General features: G+C 43.3%; 1 non-coding gene across 1 annotated transcript; it reads left to right on the forward strand.

Annotated features, from left to right (window-relative positions):
* Window positions 1-2,581: 2,581 nt before the first annotated feature.
* LOC119923477 lies at window positions 2,582-2,721 on the forward strand. Its single transcript, XR_005448869.1, has one exon. It is a non-coding gene; the product is annotated as a small nucleolar RNA SNORA7 (small nucleolar RNA).
* The last annotated feature ends 19,203 nt before the right edge of the window (window positions 2,722-21,924 follow it).

Raw genomic sequence — 21,924 nt, forward strand, 5'->3', positions numbered from 1 at the left:
GAACTTAGTATTAATTGACATGCCATTTTCCAACCACTTCTTTCCATGCCCATCAAAAACAGGAACTAGATTTAGAGAAGCAGCATGGCTCAGTGGAAAGAGCCCAGGCTTTGGAGTCAGAGGTCATGGGTTCAAATCCTGGCTCCACCAACTGTCAGCTGTGTAACTTTGGGCAAGTCATTTAACTTCTCTGTGCCTCAGTTCCCTCATCTGTAAAATGGGGATGAAGACTGTGAGCCCCATGTGGGACAACCTGATCACTTTGTATCCCCCCAGTGCTTAGAACAGTGCTTTGCACATAGTAAGCGCTTAACAAATACCATCATTATTATTCTTATTTGAGCACCCTGAAGAGTTAATAATATTTATCAAGTGCTTGCTGTGTGCAGAGCACTGTAATGAGTGTTTTGGAAGAGTACAATACAACAGATTTGTTAGAAATATTCCCTGTCCACAAGGAGCTTACAGTGTAGAGGACATTCCACACATTTATTGTGGGAAATCATTGTAGTGGTCACTAATGTGGAATCCTTCCTCCTGCCCCTTACCAAATAGCCAAATGATGAGAAGATTGGGCAGGGAGACTCCCATCACATTTTATTCCAGAGATGACTGAAGTGAATTACTCCTTTTTGTTCCATATTTAAAAGTGCTTTCTGGAAGCAAGTTACCATTCACTTGTTGGTTCTTCAGTCATCTCATTTCTCACAGATATTATCCCAGAAACATTTTGGCTTTGAAAAATACGTTTTTGAATAAATGAAAAATCAGAACAAAGTTTTGGAGAACAATTATAATAATTGTGGTATTTGTTAAACTCTCATTGTGTGCCAGTCATTTTACTAAGTGCTGGGGTGGTTATGAGCAAATCGGATTGGGCACAGTCCCTGTTCCACATGCGGTTCACAGTCCCAATCCCCATTTTACAGATAAGGGAACTAAGGCACAGAGAAGTAAAGTGAGTTGCCCAAGTTCACCCAGCATACAAGTGGCAGAAACAGGATTAGAACCCACAACCTTCTGAATCACAGGCCCATGCTCTAGCTACCATGCCATGATGTCCAATCTGATTAAGTGATGGTATGGAAGGAGTGCTGATTTTTTATGGGGACATTAAGTTTAAAAGCATCTGAAGACATTTATGAGCTTCAACACTGTAAAGAGAGAGAAAGAATATTTTCCAGAGTGCCTCAGTATGGTATTGGTTAAACCCTATTCTAAGTGCTGAGGTAGGCATTCATTCAGTCATGGTGGATGCAGTACCCATCCTACATGGGGCTCACCATCTAAGTAGGATCCCTTGAGGACCAGGATTGTGTTTACTCTCTCCTAAAATACTCCTCTATATGCTTAGGACAATGCTGTGCCCAAAATAAATGCTCAATGAACATCATCGATTCATTGTGAGCATAAATAAGAGGCACACCAGTATTAGAGGAAAAATGTGAAAAATATCTAGTATCCACAAGTTCATTCATTCATTCATGCAGTCGTATTTACTGAGTGCTTACTGTGTGCAGAGCACTGTACTAAGCGCTTGGGAAGTACAAGTCAGCAACATATAGAGACAGTCCCTACCCAACAATGGGCTCAAATTCAAGAAGGGGGAGACAGACAGCAAAACAAAACATGTAGACAGGTGTCAAAATCATCAGAACAAATAGAATTAAAGCTATTGCTGTTCCAGATAATTTGAAGAAAAATGTTGTCAGAGATGAAAATATTGAGAAAGCAGGCCAAACAGGATAAGAATAATAATAAGATGGCTCATTTGAATCATCCTTCCCCAGAATACTCAGATAACAGTAATCCTGAGCTATTTTAATAGCTTTCATCCCAGTTGAACACTGGGGGAAAAACAAAACAAAAAAAGCAAGGCTCCGTCTGTGGTATTTAGTCTCAATGTTGAATAATATATGGGCTGTTAAATCTCGATGTGTCTAATTCATGGGACTTGTCTTAAGTCGTTGCTTTGATTTACTCCATGCGGTTTTCAAAAGAATAGGTCTCAAGCACAGTCAGTTGGCCTCATGTAACTTTGCTCATCAGTTCGAACAAAGATTCCTCCTGCTTTCTAAGTGTGATTACAAGTTTGTATAGCTGTCATTCAGGGTCATTGAGATTTATACTCTACCCAAACCTTTCTAAGTGAAAACTGTCCTTAATATCTGTTCATTCCAAACTAGTTGGAGTTTAATTCTTTCCTTTTAACTTTGGTTGGGGGAGAAATTGAACACCTTCCTTGACTGTGAGTACCAAGGGGACAGGGACCATGTCTAATTTCCACAGATGTATTCTCTCCTAGCAGTTCTTAAGTTCTGGGTACACGGTAACTGCTTAACTACTACTACCCTCATTTCGGCCATTTCACTGGACTTCTGAGTGAAATGCTAATGAACAAAGGAAAACGAAGGAAGAGTTTGTGAAACAGTCCAGCATTTCCAGGAAAAATGTCTGGAAACTAAATTGCTAGAATTAAGTTTATCTAAGAATTTCATTACTTTCTATGGGTATTTGAGAATTGCAGATTAGACTTGAATTAAAGTCACACATCCATTTCCATCTAAGTAGTCAGAGATTTCCCCTCTCAGGATCGCACCTGGAGAGTTTCCGGTACTCAACCAGTCTTGGCTATGGGAGGGAGAGTCAAGCAGAGGGTATACCCATTCCATTTCCTAACTTGGGCATTGGCTAGCGAGTGGAAGGCAATCTGCTACAAGTCAAAACTCACCTGTGCTGCGCAGCAGTGGCGTGGGAGAGAGTTGAGGGTGGAGACTCAATTTTACTGTGCAGAAGAAGGCAATGATAAACCATTTCTTAGTTTTACCAAGATAACTCTATGGATACACTACTGGAAAGATTGCAGATGGAGATGAGACATTCTGGGCGAGATGTGTCTATGGACTTGTTATGCATCAGAGATGACTTGACAGCATAATACAAGACAATACAACAAATTAACAACTGTAGTTGTTAGAGCAAAGAGCAAAGAGCAAAGTTGTAGTGGAAAGAGCAAAGTAATTGATATTTGTCATTACATAGGGAACAAAGTTTTGACTGAACATTTTAAAAAATACCAACTTGCCCTTTCCCGATGATAAACAGTTAGTGGCCCAGGAAGTACAAACAACATTCTTTACCTTTGACCAGCCATAATTTGTTATTACTGGCCTTCACTGCATGGCTGTCTGTGACTGCTTAAGATATGATGGTGGCTGAAATGGACAAATTACGTCCCTTTGAATATCCAAATTCATAATGAACAACTTCAAAGTAATCTCACACATTTTGTAGCATTATCCTTCTATAGGTAAAGTTCCAAGTAAAGTAGAGGAATCTGGGAAAGATTGATACTGCTCAGGGGGCTACTATCAGCCAGCATGAGCCCACTCAAGCCGGTAGCACCAAGACTTGGCACAGAATAGAGAAGGAACATGGCCTAATAAAGCACCGGCCTGGGAGTCAGAAAGACCTGGGTTCTAATCCCAGCTCTTCAACTTGTCTATTACATGTTCCTGAACAAGTAAACTTCCCTGTGCCTTAGTTACCTCATCTGTAAAATGGGATGAAGACTCTGAGCCTCATGTGGGACATGCACTTTGTCTGACCTGATTATCTTATATCTATCCCAGCATTTAGTACAGTGCCTGGCACAAAGTGCTTAACAAGTACCATTTAAAAAAATAAAGAATCACTTGGCATATGGGGACCAAACTCCTCAAGCAGTAGGAGCAGAGGTCCAACTTGGAGCCCAGCCACATAGGGTGGAGGATCCAATAAAGGGATGAGGGACAAAAAGAGAGAGTGATATGGTTGACCAATTAAGGGGCAAGAAGGGATAAGGATGGATAATTGTAATGAAAATAGCCCCCATTGGGGACTCTGAGCAGCCATCCCCCAGGCTCTGCTCCCCATTTTGTCATTTACAGTGGAGACCAGAGTTCTGGGGATCTCCTGGTGCTAATCGACCAAGACTATCCCCTGCAGCAACTCCTGGGGTATCATCCAGGCTCCACCAATTGTCAGCTGTGTGACTTTGGGCAAGTCACTTAACTTCTCTGGGCCTCAGTTCCCTCATCTGTAAAATGGGGATTAAGACTGTGAGCCCCATGTGGGACAACCTGATCACCTTGTAACCTCCCCAACGCTTAGAACAGTGCTTTGCACATAGTAAGCACTTCATAAATGTCATTATTATTATCACTATGCAACTTGTGTGACAGGTTTCCACAGTGTGCCATGTGTTAAGCACTGGCGATTTGGGATATTCTCTGAGGTTGGCATGGTGAGCCTACCCCAAGCTTCCAAGGGTGGAGGAGAGGTAGACCCATAAATACATTCTCTGAGAAGCAGCATAGCATAGTGGTTAGAGCACAGGCCTGGGAGTCAGAAGGTCATGGATTCTAATCCAAACTCGACCACGTCTGTTATGTGACCTTGGGCAAGTCACTTTTCTGTGCCTCAGTTATCTCATCTGTAAAATGGGGATTGAAACTGTGAGCCCCTCATGGGACAGGGACTGTGTCCAACCCAATTTGCTAGCATCCATTCTACCACTTAGTATAGTGCTTAGCACATAGAAAGTGCTTAACAAATATTATTATTATTATTATTATTATTTTATTATTCTCCCTAAGGGGCTGGTTGCCAGTGAGGACTGGTCATCCCTGGGAGGTTGCACTTGGCCACTCCAGCCTGGATTAAAGGGGGCTAGGAAATTGGGCCAACCATAACTTGTGGCAGCAGGGGTGGGAGGGAGGAAGGGCTTGAGAGAAATACCTCTTTCCAATCAGCCTCCTATTGAAAGATTATGGTACTGATGATGAGCTCTCACCCATTCATGCGACTTTCTCTGAAGCATGTAGTTGGTAGCAAGTGAGCTAAGAGGGAAGCACAGTGAATGTTTTCCTTTGAGGTGCAGAGTGTTTAAGTTGGGATCTAGTGAGAAAGGAGCAAGGATAAGTAGTACAGGGAGCAGATTGAGGGCCTTTAAGCCAATGGATAGGAGATTCTGCTTGATGCAAGGAGGAATCTAGTGCTAACCTTCTCACTGTGCCTTGATCTCACCCAAGTCCTGCCTCTGGCCTGGAATACCCTCCCTCCTCTAATAGGACAACTACTCTCCACCCCCTTCAAAGCCTTATTGAACACACATCTTCTCCAAGAGGCCTTCCCAGACTAAGCCCATTTTCTCATCTTCCACTCCCTTTTGCATCACCTTGACTTCCTTCCTTTTTATTCCTCCTCCCAGCCTTGAGCACTTATGTACTTATCTATAATTTTATTTATTTGTATTGATGTCTGTCACCCCCACCACAAACAAGACTGTAAGCTCATTTTGGGCTGGGGATGTCACTGTTTATACTTGCATTGTACTTTCCCAAGCACTTAGTACAGTGCTCTGCACTCATGAATGAATGAATAAATCAATCAACCTGATGCAGAGAGAATAGGAAAAGTTTGGAGGATTTTGAGGAGAAGGAACAAGTATGCAAAATAATGTTTTAGAAAAGGATTCAGGCTGCAGAGTGAAATACAGAGTTGAAAGGGGAAAGTCTGGAAGCAGGAAGCTATGCAAGGAATCTATTTACTTAAATAAATGTGACATTGGTTAAGTGCTTATTCCATGCCAAGCACTGCAGAAGATATAAGATGATCAGGTTTGACAGTCCCAATCTCACATGAGGTTTATAGTAGGAAGAATAGATATTTAATACCTATTCAGTATGTATGGTGGGGGCAGAGGGGGCTGGGGGGAGAGAAGGCAGCATTAATGATAGCAGTCAATGAAGAGATGCTTTGAACCGAGTAGAGTGATAGTTGGCATTTCCTGTCATACATAATCATGAGAAAGCCGGCTGCTTTTATACAGGATTTTATAAAATATCACTAAGCCAGTAACCAAATGCATGTGGGAAATTATGTAGAGAATCCCAGCCCATGAAAAAAAGGAATAAAGAACCAGGACATATGGAAAAAAAATACCTTTGAGTGGAATTTTCCCTTCAGATGAGAATGTTGTGGCATCCTAAATCAAGGTATTCAAAATTTTGGCCTCATTATGTTACATAGGCAAAAAGTCATAAAACTCCTTAGACTAATAAAGAAAAAAAATATGATTCTTTTGCAGCAATTAGTCTTCAACCTAATATATAAACTGCTAAAATATGCAGTTTTTGGTTTAATTTATTCCTAAATCTCTTTAAAAATGGAAAACTGGATCTAAAGCCTGTTCTATCCAGGTGTGCCAAGTGGTAATTTCACAGGTGAAAAATAAAGGACCTCCCAGGCTCACACTGTCCCACAGCTGAGGAAATAGAGAGGAGGCAGACAAAACTGGGCAGGATTAGTATCTGCTTGTGGCCAATGCATTCTCTACTATTGCTGGCCCTTACGTCTCAAATACACAGCTTGGTATAACTTAGTTGTGTCTTATGCTGTAGAGTTTTCTTCGACCCATAGCGACTCCATGGACACATCTCTCCCAGAATGCCCCATCACCATCTGCAATCGTTCTGGTAGTGTGTCCAGAGAGTTTTCTTGGTAAAGATATGGAAGTGGCTTACCGTTGCCACCTCCTGTGCTGTAAACTTGAATCTCTGCCCTCGACTCTCTCCAATGCTGCTGCTGCACAGCACAGGTGTGTTTTGACTGGTAGCAGATTGCCTTCCACTCGCTAGCCACTACCCAAGCTAGGAATGGAAATGGCTCTGCTTGACTCTCCCTCCTGTAGTTGAGATTGGTAGAGTACTAGAAACTTTCTGGGTCTGACCCTGAGAGGGGTTAACTTAGTAGATGTCATACATTTCAGGTATCATACCATGATTCACTAAAGCAAGCCACCACCTCCCTGCCAAAGTGCAGAAATAATAATAATAATAATAATAATAACAATAATAATGGCATTTATTAAGCACTTACTATGTGCAAAGCACTGTTCTAAGCACTGGGGAGGTTTCAAGGTGATCAGGTTGTCCCACAGGGGGCTCGCAGTCTTAATCCCCATTCTACAGATGAGGTAACTGAGGCACAGAGAAGTTAAGTGACTTGCCCAAAGTCACACAACTGACAATTAGCAGAGCCAAGATTTGAACCCATGACCTCTGACTCCCAAGCCCGTGCAGTTTCCACTGAGCCACGCTGCTTCATTGCTTTCAGAAATGAAACCAATATAGCCTATTTGACTTTCAATGTGTCATTTATAGAGCAGGGTAATAATAATAATGTTGGTATTTGTTAAGCGCCTACTATGTGCTAATCACTGTTCTAAGCGCTGGCGGGGGATACAAGGTAATCAAGGCTGTCCCACGTGGGGCTCACAGTCTTAATCCCCATTTTACAGATGAGGTAACTGAGGCACAGAGAAGTTAAGTGACTTGCCCAAAGTCACATGACTGACGGCGGAGCCTGTAGTAGAACTCATGACCTCTGACTCCCAAGCCCGTGCAGTTTCCACTGAGCCACGCTGCTTCATTGCTTTCAGAAATGATACCAATATAGCCCATTTGACCTTCAATGTGTCATTTATAGAGCAGGGTACTGTACTAAATACTTGGGGAAGTACAATGCAATATTGTTGGCAGACAAGATCCCTGTCCATAAGGAATTTACAGTGTTCAGGAAAGGAATTTACAGTCCGAGTCATCATCAACCATGGAGACATTGAATGGGGAAAATCTTTCCTGGCCCCTTGATTATCTTAAAGCTTTCAGTGGTTCATAGGAACAGGAATGGGCTTGAGTCCAAGCACTCACACAAAATGGTCCTGTAGAAGGCTACCTCATCTGAAAGATTTCCAAAATCTGACATCATGAAGGGTTCCTTCTTTGACTTAGAATTTGTGGAAAGCTGAAGCAATATAACTGAAATATCTAACCCAAACGGTAGACAATTTATGGAAGGCAAGTGGTTTGCATGAAGGTGGCTACCTCCTTGCAGTAGGAGCAGGGAGAGAGAAGGGGAATCAGAAGGTAATCATGTCAGAAGTTCGGTTCTCCATTTTCTCAAGACAACCCAAGTGGTTTCACCCACTTCTTCCTAGCTGGCCTCTCTCATGGATTTCCTGGATTCTTTCCTGTACCAAGGCCTCTCTCATGGATTTCCTGGATTCTTTCCTGTACCAAGGCTTACCTTCCCCTGTCCTCCCCCCCATTATAAAAATGATTTTTGTAACCTTTTTCCCCCCATGGCTCCAAAGCGGGGGACCTCATCACTGCTGCTGGTGACTCCCACCCCTTAGAGCTGCAGAATTAGGGAGTTGAGGATGGACCAGGGAAGGGTGCCATGATGAGCAAGACCATGCCTTCCCAAAAATGACTCTCAGCATAGGTGATTCTCACTTCTCCATTCCCTTCACATTTTAGCCATCCTTAGATTCCATGGGCATATTGGGCTCTCAGGGCACAAAGCCTTCATTCCAAGAGCTTGAAATGATTGCAAGTTCCTGCCTGGGCTAATGTCCAGAGTTTGGCTTTTAAAGTTCCAGGAAGAGAGGTTTATTCCTAATTGTCAAATGATATGATACTCGGTACACCAACAGGGAACCAGTAGGTCTAATGCCTGCACAGAGCTACATAAAAGGATTCATCCCTTAGGAATACCTAGCCCTGATTATGTGCAAAAGGAAAGCAGAAATAGCAAAATCCTTTTGTGGGCAGATATGAAGACAAACTAGCTGTAAAGCTTGACAAGTACTAAAAGTTACTTTAAAAAAACTGTGCTTTTGTACAACACTGTCAAGTCAATTATATTGTTTTCGAAATCTGTGAGGTAGGAAAAAAGAGTATAAGGAATTTAGTTAAATGCCAGAGCATTTTGAAATCCCAGTAGGAGACTATAAAGAAAGAAACATTCCTTTCACCATTGCTTTGTAAATAGTTCATGAGTCAATTAGTGCAAGAATATGCTTCTAATTGAAATTATTAGATAATTAGACTCTGGCTTACGGTGTTATGTAAATGGAAATAACTCTTGCCACAAATCATTTAAATTTCTGCTTTTTGAAAACAATATTTAGAAATAAGAGCAACCAATTGATTTTTGAGAGTTCGGTTTATGAGGTGGGGCCCTTCGCTAGTTACTCTTTTTGGTTACCTATCTGAAGCTAGTTCCACTGCTCACTGACAATCTGGAACAGGTGGCAGTAGAGTGGGCATGTGGAGGGGCCGCCAGGAGTATTGGATTTCCCCTGCGTTCTTTGTTAGCAGCCCTGTTGAAAGGTTTGCTGGGAATAGCTTGAAAGCCAATGGCTAAAATGGGTGTGTGGGTCTCAGTTACCCATGTTCCTACTAAACACAGCTAAGTCAGAGAACTGTCTACGACAGTCAGTTGTCGTTTTATACACTGAATAGCAAAGAAGAATCATTATTCCAAAGGCCAGGTAAGAGCAAACTGTACTTCATATTTAAGCCCACTAAAACTTGTAAGGTCTCTTTTCCTAAATTCTCCTGGCTCAGAGCTGAAATACACCCATGGCTTTCAAGTCACCCCCTGCAAAAGGCTAGTGATGCCCTTCCTTATGTCCTTCTGCTGTCTCCATTAAGCAAGACTCATTTTGGGTATGTTATCTTACCTGGCCTGGGAGCAGCTGAGCAAACAACATTCCTTTTCTTGCAGGGCAGTCCCAAACTCAATCTTTCAATCTCAGACCCCTTTAAGGCCTAAGCAAGTTCTAACACCCTAACTGCCAGAGAGAGACACATTCTATCTGATTTATAGTCACTGGAATTACCCTTCTTGAGGCACAGCTCGGGGCTCAGGGCAGCCTATAATTTGAACATGGAGCCCTCTTAAACTGGCAGGATTTCATTCATTTGCATTTATTGAGTGCTTACTGTGTGCAGAGCACTGTTCTAAGGCTTGGAAAATATAATTAAGCAATAAAGAGAAACATTCCCTGCCCACCTAACCACCGAGGTCTGAAGCTGTTCTTTAATTTGGGCATTTGTTCACCCCAATCTCAGTTCCAAAGCACTATGTACACAATTTGTAAATTATAGATTATAATTTTTTTATATGAACATCTACCTCTCTAGACTTTAAGCTCTTGTGGGCAGGGAATGTATCTACCAACTCTCTTATATTGGGCACACAATAAGCACTCAATAAATCCCCTTGATTGATTGATTGAGTAAATACCACGAATCCATAAGAGTAGCTGAAAATCCCAAAACACTGATTGACAAATCCTTCACCCTGAACACACCTGAAAATTGTCCATTTTGGGCTGGTGCCCTTGTGAGCTGTATATGGGGTCAATGCTGATTCTTAATATGACAATATTTTTTAAGGCTTTTATCTACAAGAGCCGCAATCATACTGCATCAGCCTTCTCTCTGATCTCCCATCCTCGTGTCTCTCCCCACTTCAATCCATACTTCATGCTGCTGCCCGGATTGTCTTTGTCCAGAAATGCTCTGGGCATGTTACTCCCCTCCTCAAAAATCTCCAGTGGCTACCAATCAATCTGCGCATCAGGCAGAAACTCCTCACCCTCAGCTTCAAGGCTCTCCATCACCTCGCCCCCTCCTACCTCACCTCCCTTCTCTCCTTCTACAGCCCAGCCCGCACACTCCACTCCTCTGCCGCTAATCTCCTCACCATGCCTCGTTCTCGCCTGTCCCACCATTGACTCCCGGCCCACGTCATCCCCCGGGCCTGGAATGCCTTCCCTCTGCCCATCCGCCAAGCTAGCTCTCTTCCTCCCTTCAAGGCCTTACTGAGAACTTACCTCCTCCAGGAGGCCTTCCCAGACTGAGCCCCTTCCTTCCTCTCCCCCTCGACCCCTCTCCATGCCCCCCATCTTACCTCCTTCCCTTCCCCACAGCACCTGTATATATGTTTGTACATATTTATTACTCTACTTATTTTACTTGTACATATCTATTCTATTTATTTTATTTTGTTAGTATGTTTGGTTTTGTTCTCTGTCTCCCCATTTTAGACTGTGAGCCCACTGTTGGGTAGGGACTGTCTCTATATGTTGCCAACTTGTACTTCCCAAGCGCTTAGTACAGTGCTCTGCACACAGTAAGCACTCAATAAATACGATTGATTGATTAATTGATTACGATACTCCAGATTGGTCAACCTACCACACCCGTCTCCCCGCAAACCCCTAGGAAGTAAACCACTTGAAGACTCTCCCCAGTGCTAAAAATAGTTCTCTGCACAGAGTAGGTGTTCAGTAAATACCACTGATACATAAAGTCATTAACTATGACTTTAAAGTGCTTATTCTATGCTCTTTCTAACAATGACCCCATTTTAGCTTATAGCATAGCATCTGCTTTGGTATGGGGAAGTAGTCTGGCTTAGGTTCTAATTTTACTCCATCACTTGGCTGCTGTTTGACTTTGGACAAGTCAATGCACTTCTCTGTACCTCAGTTGCCTCATTTGTGAAATGGGGATTCAATACCCTTTCTCCCTCCTCTTGTGACTATGAGCTGCAAGTGGGACAGGGATTGTGTCCAACCTGAATAATTTATATCTTCCCCAGAGTGTAGAACAGTGCTTGAAAAATGCCACAATCATTATTATTATTATTACTAATATTATTTTTATACTGTTCTCACTGATTTTTCTCATTTCTCTTCTAGAAAGCTGGGTGGTGATTTTATTTTAAGGAAGTTTTCTTCCTGCCGATCTCTTTTATTCCTAATCCATCACACGACCTACTGGAAAAAACATGGGACAAGTAAATTATATGATCTCCTTCTTACCAAATGATCTCCATCTTACCAAATACAATGGCCTCTATTCTGTTCTACTCCTTCTTGACTTTAAACTGCCTTCAACACTGTCGACCACCCCCCTCTCCTGGAAACATTATCCAACTTTGGCTTCACTGACAGTGTTGTCTCCTGGTTCTCCTCGTATCTCTCTTGCCACTCATTCTTAGTCTCTTTCACAGGCTTCTCCTCTCCTCACATCCCCTAGCTGTGGGAGCCCCAAGGTTCAGTTCATTCATTCGATTGTATTTATTGAGCACTTACTGTGTGCAGAGCACTGTACTAAGCGCTTGGGAAGTACAAATCATCAATATATAGAGATGGTCCCTACCTAACAAAGGGCTCACAGTCTAAAAGCTTCAGAGGCAGTCTGTCTAGTTCTGATTATTTTAGTCTTAGCATCCCCACATATAGATGGGGGAAGGGTGCTACTAAATAATAATAATAATCTGGGTCTCCTCCCATTCTCCATCTACACCAACTCTCTTGGAGAACTCATTCGCTCCCATGGCTTCAAATATCCTCTCTGTGTGGTTGGTTCCCAAATCTACATCTCCAGACCTGATCTCTCTCCTTCTCTGCAGTCTTGTATTTCCTCCTGCCTTAAGACAGACTTTGGATGTCCCCCTGACACACCCAACCCTGTCCTCCCCCTGACTTTCTAGTCACTGTAGACAGCACCACCAACTTTTCTGCCTCACAAACCCCTAATCTCTAACCTTGGAGTAATCCTCAATTCATCTCTCATTCAACTCACATATTCAATCTGTCACTAAATCCCATTGTTTCAACCTTTACAACAAGGCTAAAATCCATGTTTTCCATCCAAACTACTTCCACATTAATACAAGCACTTATCCTATTCCACTTTTATTACTGCATCAACTTCCTCGCTGACCTCCATGCCTCCTGTTTCTCCCTACTCCATTCCATACTTCACTCTGCTGCCCAGGTCATTTTCCTACAAAAACATTCAGTCCATGTTTCCCCACTCCTCAAGAACCTCCAGTCGTTGCCCATCCACCGCTGCAACAGAAACATTTTGCCATTAGCTTTAAAGCATTCAATCACTTTGGCCCCTCCTACCATACCTCAGTGTTTCCTACTATAACCCAGTCATCACACTTTCCTCCTCTAATGCCAACCTATTCACTGTACCCCAGTCTCTTCTATCTCACCAACCTTTCACTCATGTTCTGTTTATGGCCTGGAATGGCAACCCCCTTCATATCTGACAGACTATCACTCACCCCATCTTCAAAATAGTACTTAAGACATCTCTTCCAAGAGGCCTTCCCTGATTAGCTCCTCATTTCCTCTTCTCTTACTCCCTTCAACACCACCCTTCTACTTGGTTTTGCACTGTTTATGAATCCCTCCTTCAGCTTCACTACACTTATGTACAGATCTATAATTTATATTGTCTTCTCCCTCTCTAGATAGTAAGCTGATTGTGGACATGGAATGTGGTGGAATGTTTCTGTTATATTGTACTCTCCTAAGATATTAGTACAGTGCTCTGCAAACAGTAAGAGCTCAATAAATATGATTGATTAATTCTAACCCAAGCACTGCCTCTTGCCTACTGTGTGATCTTGGGCAAGTCATTTGAGTTCTCTGGGCTTCAGTTTCCTCATCTGTAAAACAGGGGTTCAGATCACGTGCTCCATATGGGACAGGGACTTTGTCAGATCTGATTATCTGGATTGTCTCTATCTGTTGCCGAATTTCTAGACTGTGAGCCTGTTGTTGGGTAGGGACCGTCTCTATATGTTGGCAACTTGTACTTCCCAAGCACTTAGTCTAGTGCTCTGCACACAGTAAGTGCTCAATAAATACAATTGAATGAATGAATTGCACTTTCCAAGCACTTAGTACAATGCTCTGCACACAGTAAGTGCTCAAAAAATACAATTGAATGAATGAATACCTCAGCACTTATCATAATGCTTGGCCCATAGTATGCTGTTAACAAATACTCACATCTTATTATTATTCATTCTTTTCTCATTGTTCCTCACTTCAATCTCCCTCCCAGCCCAGGCCAATTCTCCATTAATCCTCCCATATCTTTTAGCCCAAACACCCTTGGTTATCCTTTCAGTCTCTCATATCCCCTTTGCTCTTCTCTTCTTTTCCAATCTCCCATCATCTCTCGTTGGTGACCTTCTGCTAGACCTGTTGGCCTGTTAACTACATCTTTCCTCACCTTGACCATCTTCTCTTCTCCTCCATGGAACAAACCTTGCTGTATTGCTCATGGAGGATTCTTTGGATCCCAAAAACTGCCACCAAGAAGCAGCCTGTCTTTGGTGGGAGGAACTCTTGCTGATATAATAATTATAATAATGTCATGGTGTTTGTCAAGTGCTTACTATGTGCCAAGCACTGTTCTAAGCACTGGGGTAGATGCAAGGTAATCAAGTTGGACACAATCCCTGTCCTACATGGGGTTCACAGTCTTAATCCCCATTTTATGAGGTAACTGAGGCACAGAGAAATTAAGTGACTTGCCCAAGGTCACACAGCAGATAAGTGGTGGAGCAAGGATTAGAACCCATGTACTCTGACTCCCAAACCCATGCTCTTCATTAGGCCAGGTATTTGGTAGCCAAGAGAACAAAGCCATGGAAGCCTGTGGTTTCCAAAATTCCTGCCTTATCCCCAGATAAGCCAAAATTCATTCATTCAATCATATTTATTGAGTGCTTATTGTGTGCAGAGCACTCTACTAAGCACTTATGAATATAGCTAGGCAACAGTTGGAGACTGCTTGGAGTGGAGGAGAATTCTTTCTATCCAGCATACTCATAATGAGCCATCCTATGCAATGAGTTACAGGGCCAAAAGCAAACTCACTATATCAAACTTTCTTTCATCAAATTCAATCAACAGACCAGTCATATTTATTGAGCAGCTTACTGTGTTTAGAGCACTGTATTTAGTACGTGGGAGAGTACAATATAATAGAGTTCCCTGCTCTGATACTTGTCTGTTGTGTGGCCTTGGGCATGTCACTTCACTTTTCTGGGCTTCAGTTATCTCATCTGTAAAATGGGGATTGAGACTGTGAGCCCGATGTGGGACAGGGACTCTGTCCAACCTGATTAACATGTATCTACCCCAGTGTTCAGAACAGAGCTTGGCACATAGTAAGCACTTAGTAAGTACCATAAAAAAATAGAGTTGGTAGACACAATCTCTGCCCTTAGTGAGCTTACAGTCTAGACATTAATATAAATAAATTACAGATATGTTCATCAGTGCTGCAGGACTGTGGTGGTGGGGGTCACCAAAATGTGCAAATCCTAGTGAAATCCTGTGATATGCATTTAAATCCTGTTACAGAGGTCCATCCTATTGTATGATGAGATAGAACAAAAATGAGCCATGTTCCCACATGCTCCGAGGTTCTACTTCTAAAGATTCCCCTCTTCTATGTCACCTCCTGTACCTTCCTTTGATTTTCTTTGGTCTTTGCTGCTGTCTAGTAACAGGTTGATAATTTTCTCAGTGGTGCAGCTAGAAGGAATGTGCTTGGGGAGCTCTCTGAATCCACTTCAACATGTCAACTGAATGAAGGCCCCTTTTGTAACTGTTCAAAATTCCCTTTGAGGATGGCCGGCAGTGCCATGGGGGTTTCTTTGCTGTAGTTTTTCAAACCTGGGAGAAACCAAGGCTATTAAAAGAGTATCTATCTTATCTTTCCCCCTTATGCTGACTTTCCTTTTCGGAGTTTGGCCTAACCAAAAAAGTAGCCAAGTAGCTCAAAGAACAATTTCTACTCTGGTTTTGTCAAATTGATTTACTCTATTTCTCTCCTGGCTCCTTTGTTGTACCCTCATATTTGACTTCTTTTAGTCATGCCACTAATTATTTTGATCCGCTAATGAGGGAATGTGGGTGATTTGGAATAAACAATTATAACCCAACTGATTATCCCCATTTTAAATCAAGCAGTCTGCTCCTATGAATTTCAGATGGAACCAGTCACTTAAAAGAATCCCTGGTGACTCCTCTGCCACCCGCCTTCTATCTCTCCTTGACGCTGCCAACCTCCTGCTCCACCCCACCTCGCCCACTCACCAACTTGGTCACACCCTCGACCTCATCACCTCCTATCGCTGAACTATCTCCACCCTCACCAACTCTGAAATCCCTCTCTCTGATCATAGCCTTCTTACCTGTCTCCTCACTCACACTCCTCTCCCCTGTAAATCTATATTACTACCTCACAGAGACCTCTGCTCTCTCAACCCCATCCATCTTTCTGAGCACCTCACACCCCACCTCACCTCCCTTTCCTCTCTACCCAATCTTCATGATCAGATTACTGCTCTCAACTCTACCCTCTCTACTCAGCTCAACTTGCTCGCTCCCTTTCCCTTCGCCGCTCTTGTACCACTAACCCACAGCCCTGGATTACTGCCACTGTCCGCTTCCTTCGCTCTTATGCTCAAGTTTCTGACAAAAGTCTGAACACCAAGCCAACCTCGTTCACTTCAAGTTTATCCTTTCCTGCCTTAACTCTGCCCTCTCCTCTGCCAGACAAAACTATTTTCCTCCCTTATTGACACCCATGCCCATCATCCCTGTCATCTCTTCCATACATTTAACTCCCTTCTCAGGCTCCCTGCTCCTCCCCCTCCTCCTTCCCTCACCCCCAACGATCTGGCCTCCCACTTCATTAGTAAAATTAACTCCATCAGGTCTGAGCTCCCCAAAGACACTCCTCCCCCTTCTCCAACCCCCCGGCTCTCAACCCTCTCTGCTACCCTCCCATCCTTCCCAGTAGTATCCTCAGATGAGAGCTCCTCCCTCCTCTCAAGTGCTACTCCGGCCACCTGTGCTTCTTACCCCATTCCCTCTCATCTTATGAAATCTCTCACCCCATCCCTCCTCCCCTCCTTAACTTCCATCTTCAACCGCTCACTCTCCACTGGTTCCTTCCCCTCTTCCTTCAAACATGTCCACGTCTCCCCCATCCTAAAAAAAGCCTCTCTTGACCCCATCTCCCCTACGAGTTATCACCCTATCTCCCTCCTATCATTCCTTTCCAAACTCCTTGAACTAGTCGTCTACACGCACTGCCTCGAATTCCTCAATGCCAACTCTCTCCTCGACCCCCTCCAATCTGGCTTCTGTCACCTACATTCCACAAAAACTGCCCTCTCAAAGGTCACCAATGACCTCCTGCTTGCCAAATCCAATGGCTCCTACTCTATCGTAATCCTCCTCGACCTCTCAGCTGCCTTCAACACTGTGGACCACCCCCTTCTCCTCAACACGCTATCCAACCTTGGCTTCACAGACTCTGTCCTCTCCTGGTTCTCCTCTTATTTCTCCACCCATTCATTCTCAGTCTCTTTTGCCGGTTCCTCCTCCCCCTCCCATCCCCTTACTGTAGGGGTTCCTCAAGGGTCAGTTCTTGGTCTCCTTCTGTTCTCTATCTACACTCACTCCCTTGGTTAACGCATTCACTCCACGGCTTCAACTATCATCTCTACGCTGATGACACCCAAATCTACATCTCTGCCCCTGCTCTCTCTCCCTCCCTTCAGGATCGTGTCTCCTCCTGCCTTCAAGACATCTCCATCTGGATGTCTGCCCACCATCTAAAACTCAATATGTCCAAGACTGAACTCTTTATCTTCCCTTCCAAACCCTGCCCTCTCCCTGACTTTCCCATCACTGTTGATGGCACTACCATCCTTCCCGTCTCGCAAGCCCGCAACCTTGGTGTCATCCTCGACTCCGCTCTCTCGTTCACCCCTCAAATCCGATCTGTCACCAAAACCTGCCGGTCTCACCTCCGCAACATCGCCAAGATCCACCCTTTCCTCTCCATCCAAACCGCTACCCTGCTCATTCAATCGTTCATCCTATCCCGACTGGATTACTGCATCAGCCTCCTCTCTGATCTCCCATCCTCCTGTCTCTCCCCACTTCAATCTATACTTCATGTTGCTGCCCATATCGTCTTTGTGCAGAAACGCTATGGGCATGTTACTCCCCTCCTCAAAAATCTCCAGTGGCTACCAATCAACCTACGCATCAGGCAAAAACTCCTCACTCTTGGCTTCAAGGCTCTCCACCACCTCTCCCCCTCCTACCTCACTTTCCTTCTGTCCTTCTACAGCCCAGCCCGCATCCTCCGCTCCTCTGCTGCTAACCTCCTCATTGTACCTCATCTTGCCTGTCCCGCTGTCGATCCCAGGACCACGTCCTCCCACTGGCCTGGAATGCCCTCCCTCTGCACATCTGCCAAGCTAGCTCTCTTCCTCCCTTCAAAGCCCTACTAAGAGCTTACCTCCTCTAGGAGGCCTTTCCAGACTGAGACCCCTCCTTCCTCCCCCCCCACCCCCCCACCCTACCTCCTTCCTCTCCCCACAGCACCTGTATTTATGTTTGTACATATTTATTACTCTATTTTACTTGTACATATTTACTATTCTATTTATTTTATTTTGTTAATATGTTTTGTTGTGTTGCCTGTCTCCCCCTTCTAGACTGTGAGCCTGCTGTTGGTTAGGGACCGTCTCTATATGTTGCCAACTTATACTTCCCAAGTGTTTAGTACAGTGCAGTAAGTGCTCAATAAATATGATTGAATGAATGAATGAAAAGAGAAAAAGCAAAACGTTGAACAGAAATGCCATTGAAATGATTCTATTAGCAAATGCACCATCTAATCTGTTTTCAAACTGCATGATACCCATTATGCATCAGAGATGATGGAATAATATAAAGTCTTGCCTTCCCTTCACAAAATAGAACTAATAAAATAAAGACTAAGGAAAGCATCATAAAAGAGGCAAGCTTTTGTTACAAAATAGAATACAGATTTCCTTGTGATAAAGATTGTACTCTCCCAAGTTCTTACTACATTGCTTTGCACACAGTAAGTGCTCAAGAAATACAATTGAATGAATGAACGAAGGTTATATGCCTCAAACAATTGAATGTCATTCATTCATTTCCACTCTTTGTGACTGTAATGCTAACAGGTCTTGGTCTCCAGCAAGTACCCTCCCGTGGTTTCCCAGATGAAAGAAAGCTTCCCCCTTTACAAACAAGACTCTCTAGCATTCCACCTACCATCTAGGCAAGGAGTGGATTCTAAGGAACACGTGGTCTTCACTGAACATGTAATCCAGGAAGTCTATGGATCTTCAGTCAGCCCACTGTCATCTCTCTATGCTATCTCATGCCCTTTCAATCCATGTGCAGTGGATGTGATGTGCTTGCCCCCAGAGAGCAAGCAGAAGCATTCTATATTATGTTGAGTACAATAGGTGGTGAGATGAAGTGAAGTGGATGGTGAATTGGGTCCGAAAGTCCAGCAGCTGCAGCAGCTAGCCCCACATCCATTTTCTTAGATCTACCTGGGAAAGAATTTGGCCTCCTTCTCTACCAAGGGCCAGGAAAAGGGAAGGCAATGCTCAGTTCAATTTCCCTCAGGAGTGGGGAGCAAATAGCACCAGACTGCCACTAACAGGGAAGAATGTGAGATAAATTAAGTGAAAAGTGCTGCTGCCACCACTCCCTCCCACTCTCCTCCTGAGTCTACCTGCTGTTAACACAAGGTCCTGGCACCTTGGCTTTTCTCATCATCAAAACTCTCCAAAACAATTAATCAATGATGTTTATTGTGCTCTTACTGAGTGCAGGAGCACTAAACTAAATGCTTGAGGGAATACTATATACAGAGTTGGTAGGTACGTTTCCTACCCACAAGAAGTTTGTGTGCGGAACACAACACTAAGCACTTGGGAGAGTACAACATAATAGAATTAGCAGACCCATTCCCTGACCAAAACTAGTTTACTGTCTATAGGACAGAAAGACATTAATATAAATAGATTAAGGATATGCACAAAAGTGTGGTCAGGCAGGTCGGGGGTGAATATGAAGTACTTAAAGGGTATAGATCAAAGTGCATAGGCTACCAAGAAATAAGAGGGAGTTGGGGAAAAGAGATCTTAACTGGGGAAGGCCTCTTGGAGGAGATGTTATTGCAATAAGGCTTTAAATGTAGAGAGAGTGAAATATTATTGTTATTCATTATTCATTATTGTTTCTTTATGGAGAGGTGTGTGAAGGTAAACTTACATTTAGAAACTGCAGTAAGAAGTATTAACCTTCCCAAATTTCTGATAAAAATCTTCTTCCTCACATTCCACGTTTTACCATCTAAGTTGGTAAAACGGAACTTTTATGAAAATGTCTTTACTTCATATCTACGTAGAAAGCAAATTGAGTGTCTCATTGAATTGCACCCCACCGCTGAATGCCTCGCACACTCTCCTGACTACGGGAATTGAGATCCTTGCCCCGTGAGTTTTTGATCAATATAAAGGGAGAGAAAATAAATTTGCATGTCTTGCAGTAATAGGAATTAATAATGGCTTTGGAAAAGGAATTCCTGCCGTGTCCTAGGAAAGCCCTATTGTCACTTTGTTGTTCAAACCTAGACATTTGAAGTGTCCACTTCACCCATGGCTCCAGGTGATGAGGAGAAGCAGCAGAGGAGCGAGGAGACCAACTTGAAAGTCCTGACCACAACTGTACCAGCTGAACCGGAGCCTAAACGTAGCTGGCCAGGGAGGTACCAGTGGCAGCAGTGACAAGCCAGATACTAGGAGAAATTCTTCATATTGGCAGGAGATTATGCTATAATGTTTCTCAGGGAAGGAATGACATATGGTTATGGGTGGGAGGGACTGACTTTCTACTTGGGTCTCTGGGAACTCTGAATTCCCCCTCGTCCCCCTCTCCATCCCCTCCATCTTACCTCCTTCCCTTCCCCACAGCACCTGTATATATGTATATATGTTTTATACATATTTATTACTCTATTTATTTTACTTGTACATATCTATTCTATTTATATTATTTTGTTAGTATGTTTGGTTTTGTTCTCTGGCTCCCCCTTTTAGACTGTGAGCCCACTGCTGGGTAGGGACTGTATATGTTGCCAATTTGTACTTCCCAAGCACTTAGTACAGTGCTCTGCACACAGTAAGCGCTCAATAAATACGATTGATGATGATGATTCCAATGCTTCTTCTTCTATAGCGGGTTTTTTGGCTGTCACAAAGTACTTCACATTCCTCATGTTCCAGCCTTTCACTTACCTCAGCTGGCCACACACAGCAGTGGTTGGTCCGCCAATCCCAGCACTGCAGTGAACACAGACAGTGTGTCCATTCAGCAGAAGCCCATGCAGGAGGTGGACAGCCTGAGGCAACTTCCGTACTCTACCTGTGATTGAGAAATCAAAGCACATTCACATGAATAACGAAACCATATATCACAGAAATAACTCTTACGGTGTTCCACAAAATCAAAATGCCATTCAGGGTGAGATCTTTGCACCTCGGTTTGTTTCTTTCCCTTTTTAGGAGGAAAAATGGGAAGTTTGCAAGCATGTTTTTGTTTTTTTTTCTTTTTAATCACATTTTGACCTAGGCCAGATGGGAAACATCTGTCAACAGTCCCCAAAGGACTTTCCTTTTCTTACCTGCCCGTCTGCCCAACACAACTCCATGAACCTATTTCAGAGTTGTGTAGCTACTCTCTGCTAAAAGTGATAAACAGATCAAAGGGAATGTGATGGTTTTCTGATAAAAATGACAGATCTCTGATGTGGCAGCTGTAGTCTAGGTAGCATTAAATGATTTCACAGGTCATTTCTCAGCATCCATTTTATGGCTAAGTCAACGCAATTCCTGGTCCTCCATAGATGTTCCCCCAAGAAGGAGGAGGGGAAACATTTGCTTTCTCGTGCTTCATTTTTTCATCCAATTTAGAACACTTGACAGAATTGGGACAAGCAATTTAAAGAGGTCAATTTATGAGGTGTATAGCATGTGCTCATTTAAATCTATAAAACTGGAATGGATAGAGCAGATAAAATATATGAAAGTCAGTTGACAAGATGCTAATTGAATTCACCATCCCCAAATATCTGGGTAACTACAAAAAAAGAAACTCTCATTTGTCAAATCACCAAATCTAATGAAAAGTATACGTGTGTGTGTGTGTGTGTGTGTGTGTGTGTGTGTGTGTGTGTGTGTGTGTGTGTGTTGGGGCAGGAGGACGGGAGAGGGAGGGAGAGGGAGGGCTGAGAAAGTCATGCATTATTAACAATTCCTTCATCCTGAAGCCTATACAGAGGATTTGTGCCTTCA

Source organism: Tachyglossus aculeatus, chromosome 2, assembly GCF_015852505.1.
Source record: "Tachyglossus aculeatus isolate mTacAcu1 chromosome 2, mTacAcu1.pri, whole genome shotgun sequence".
NCBI classification, from domain to species: domain Eukaryota; kingdom Metazoa; phylum Chordata; class Mammalia; order Monotremata; family Tachyglossidae; genus Tachyglossus; species Tachyglossus aculeatus.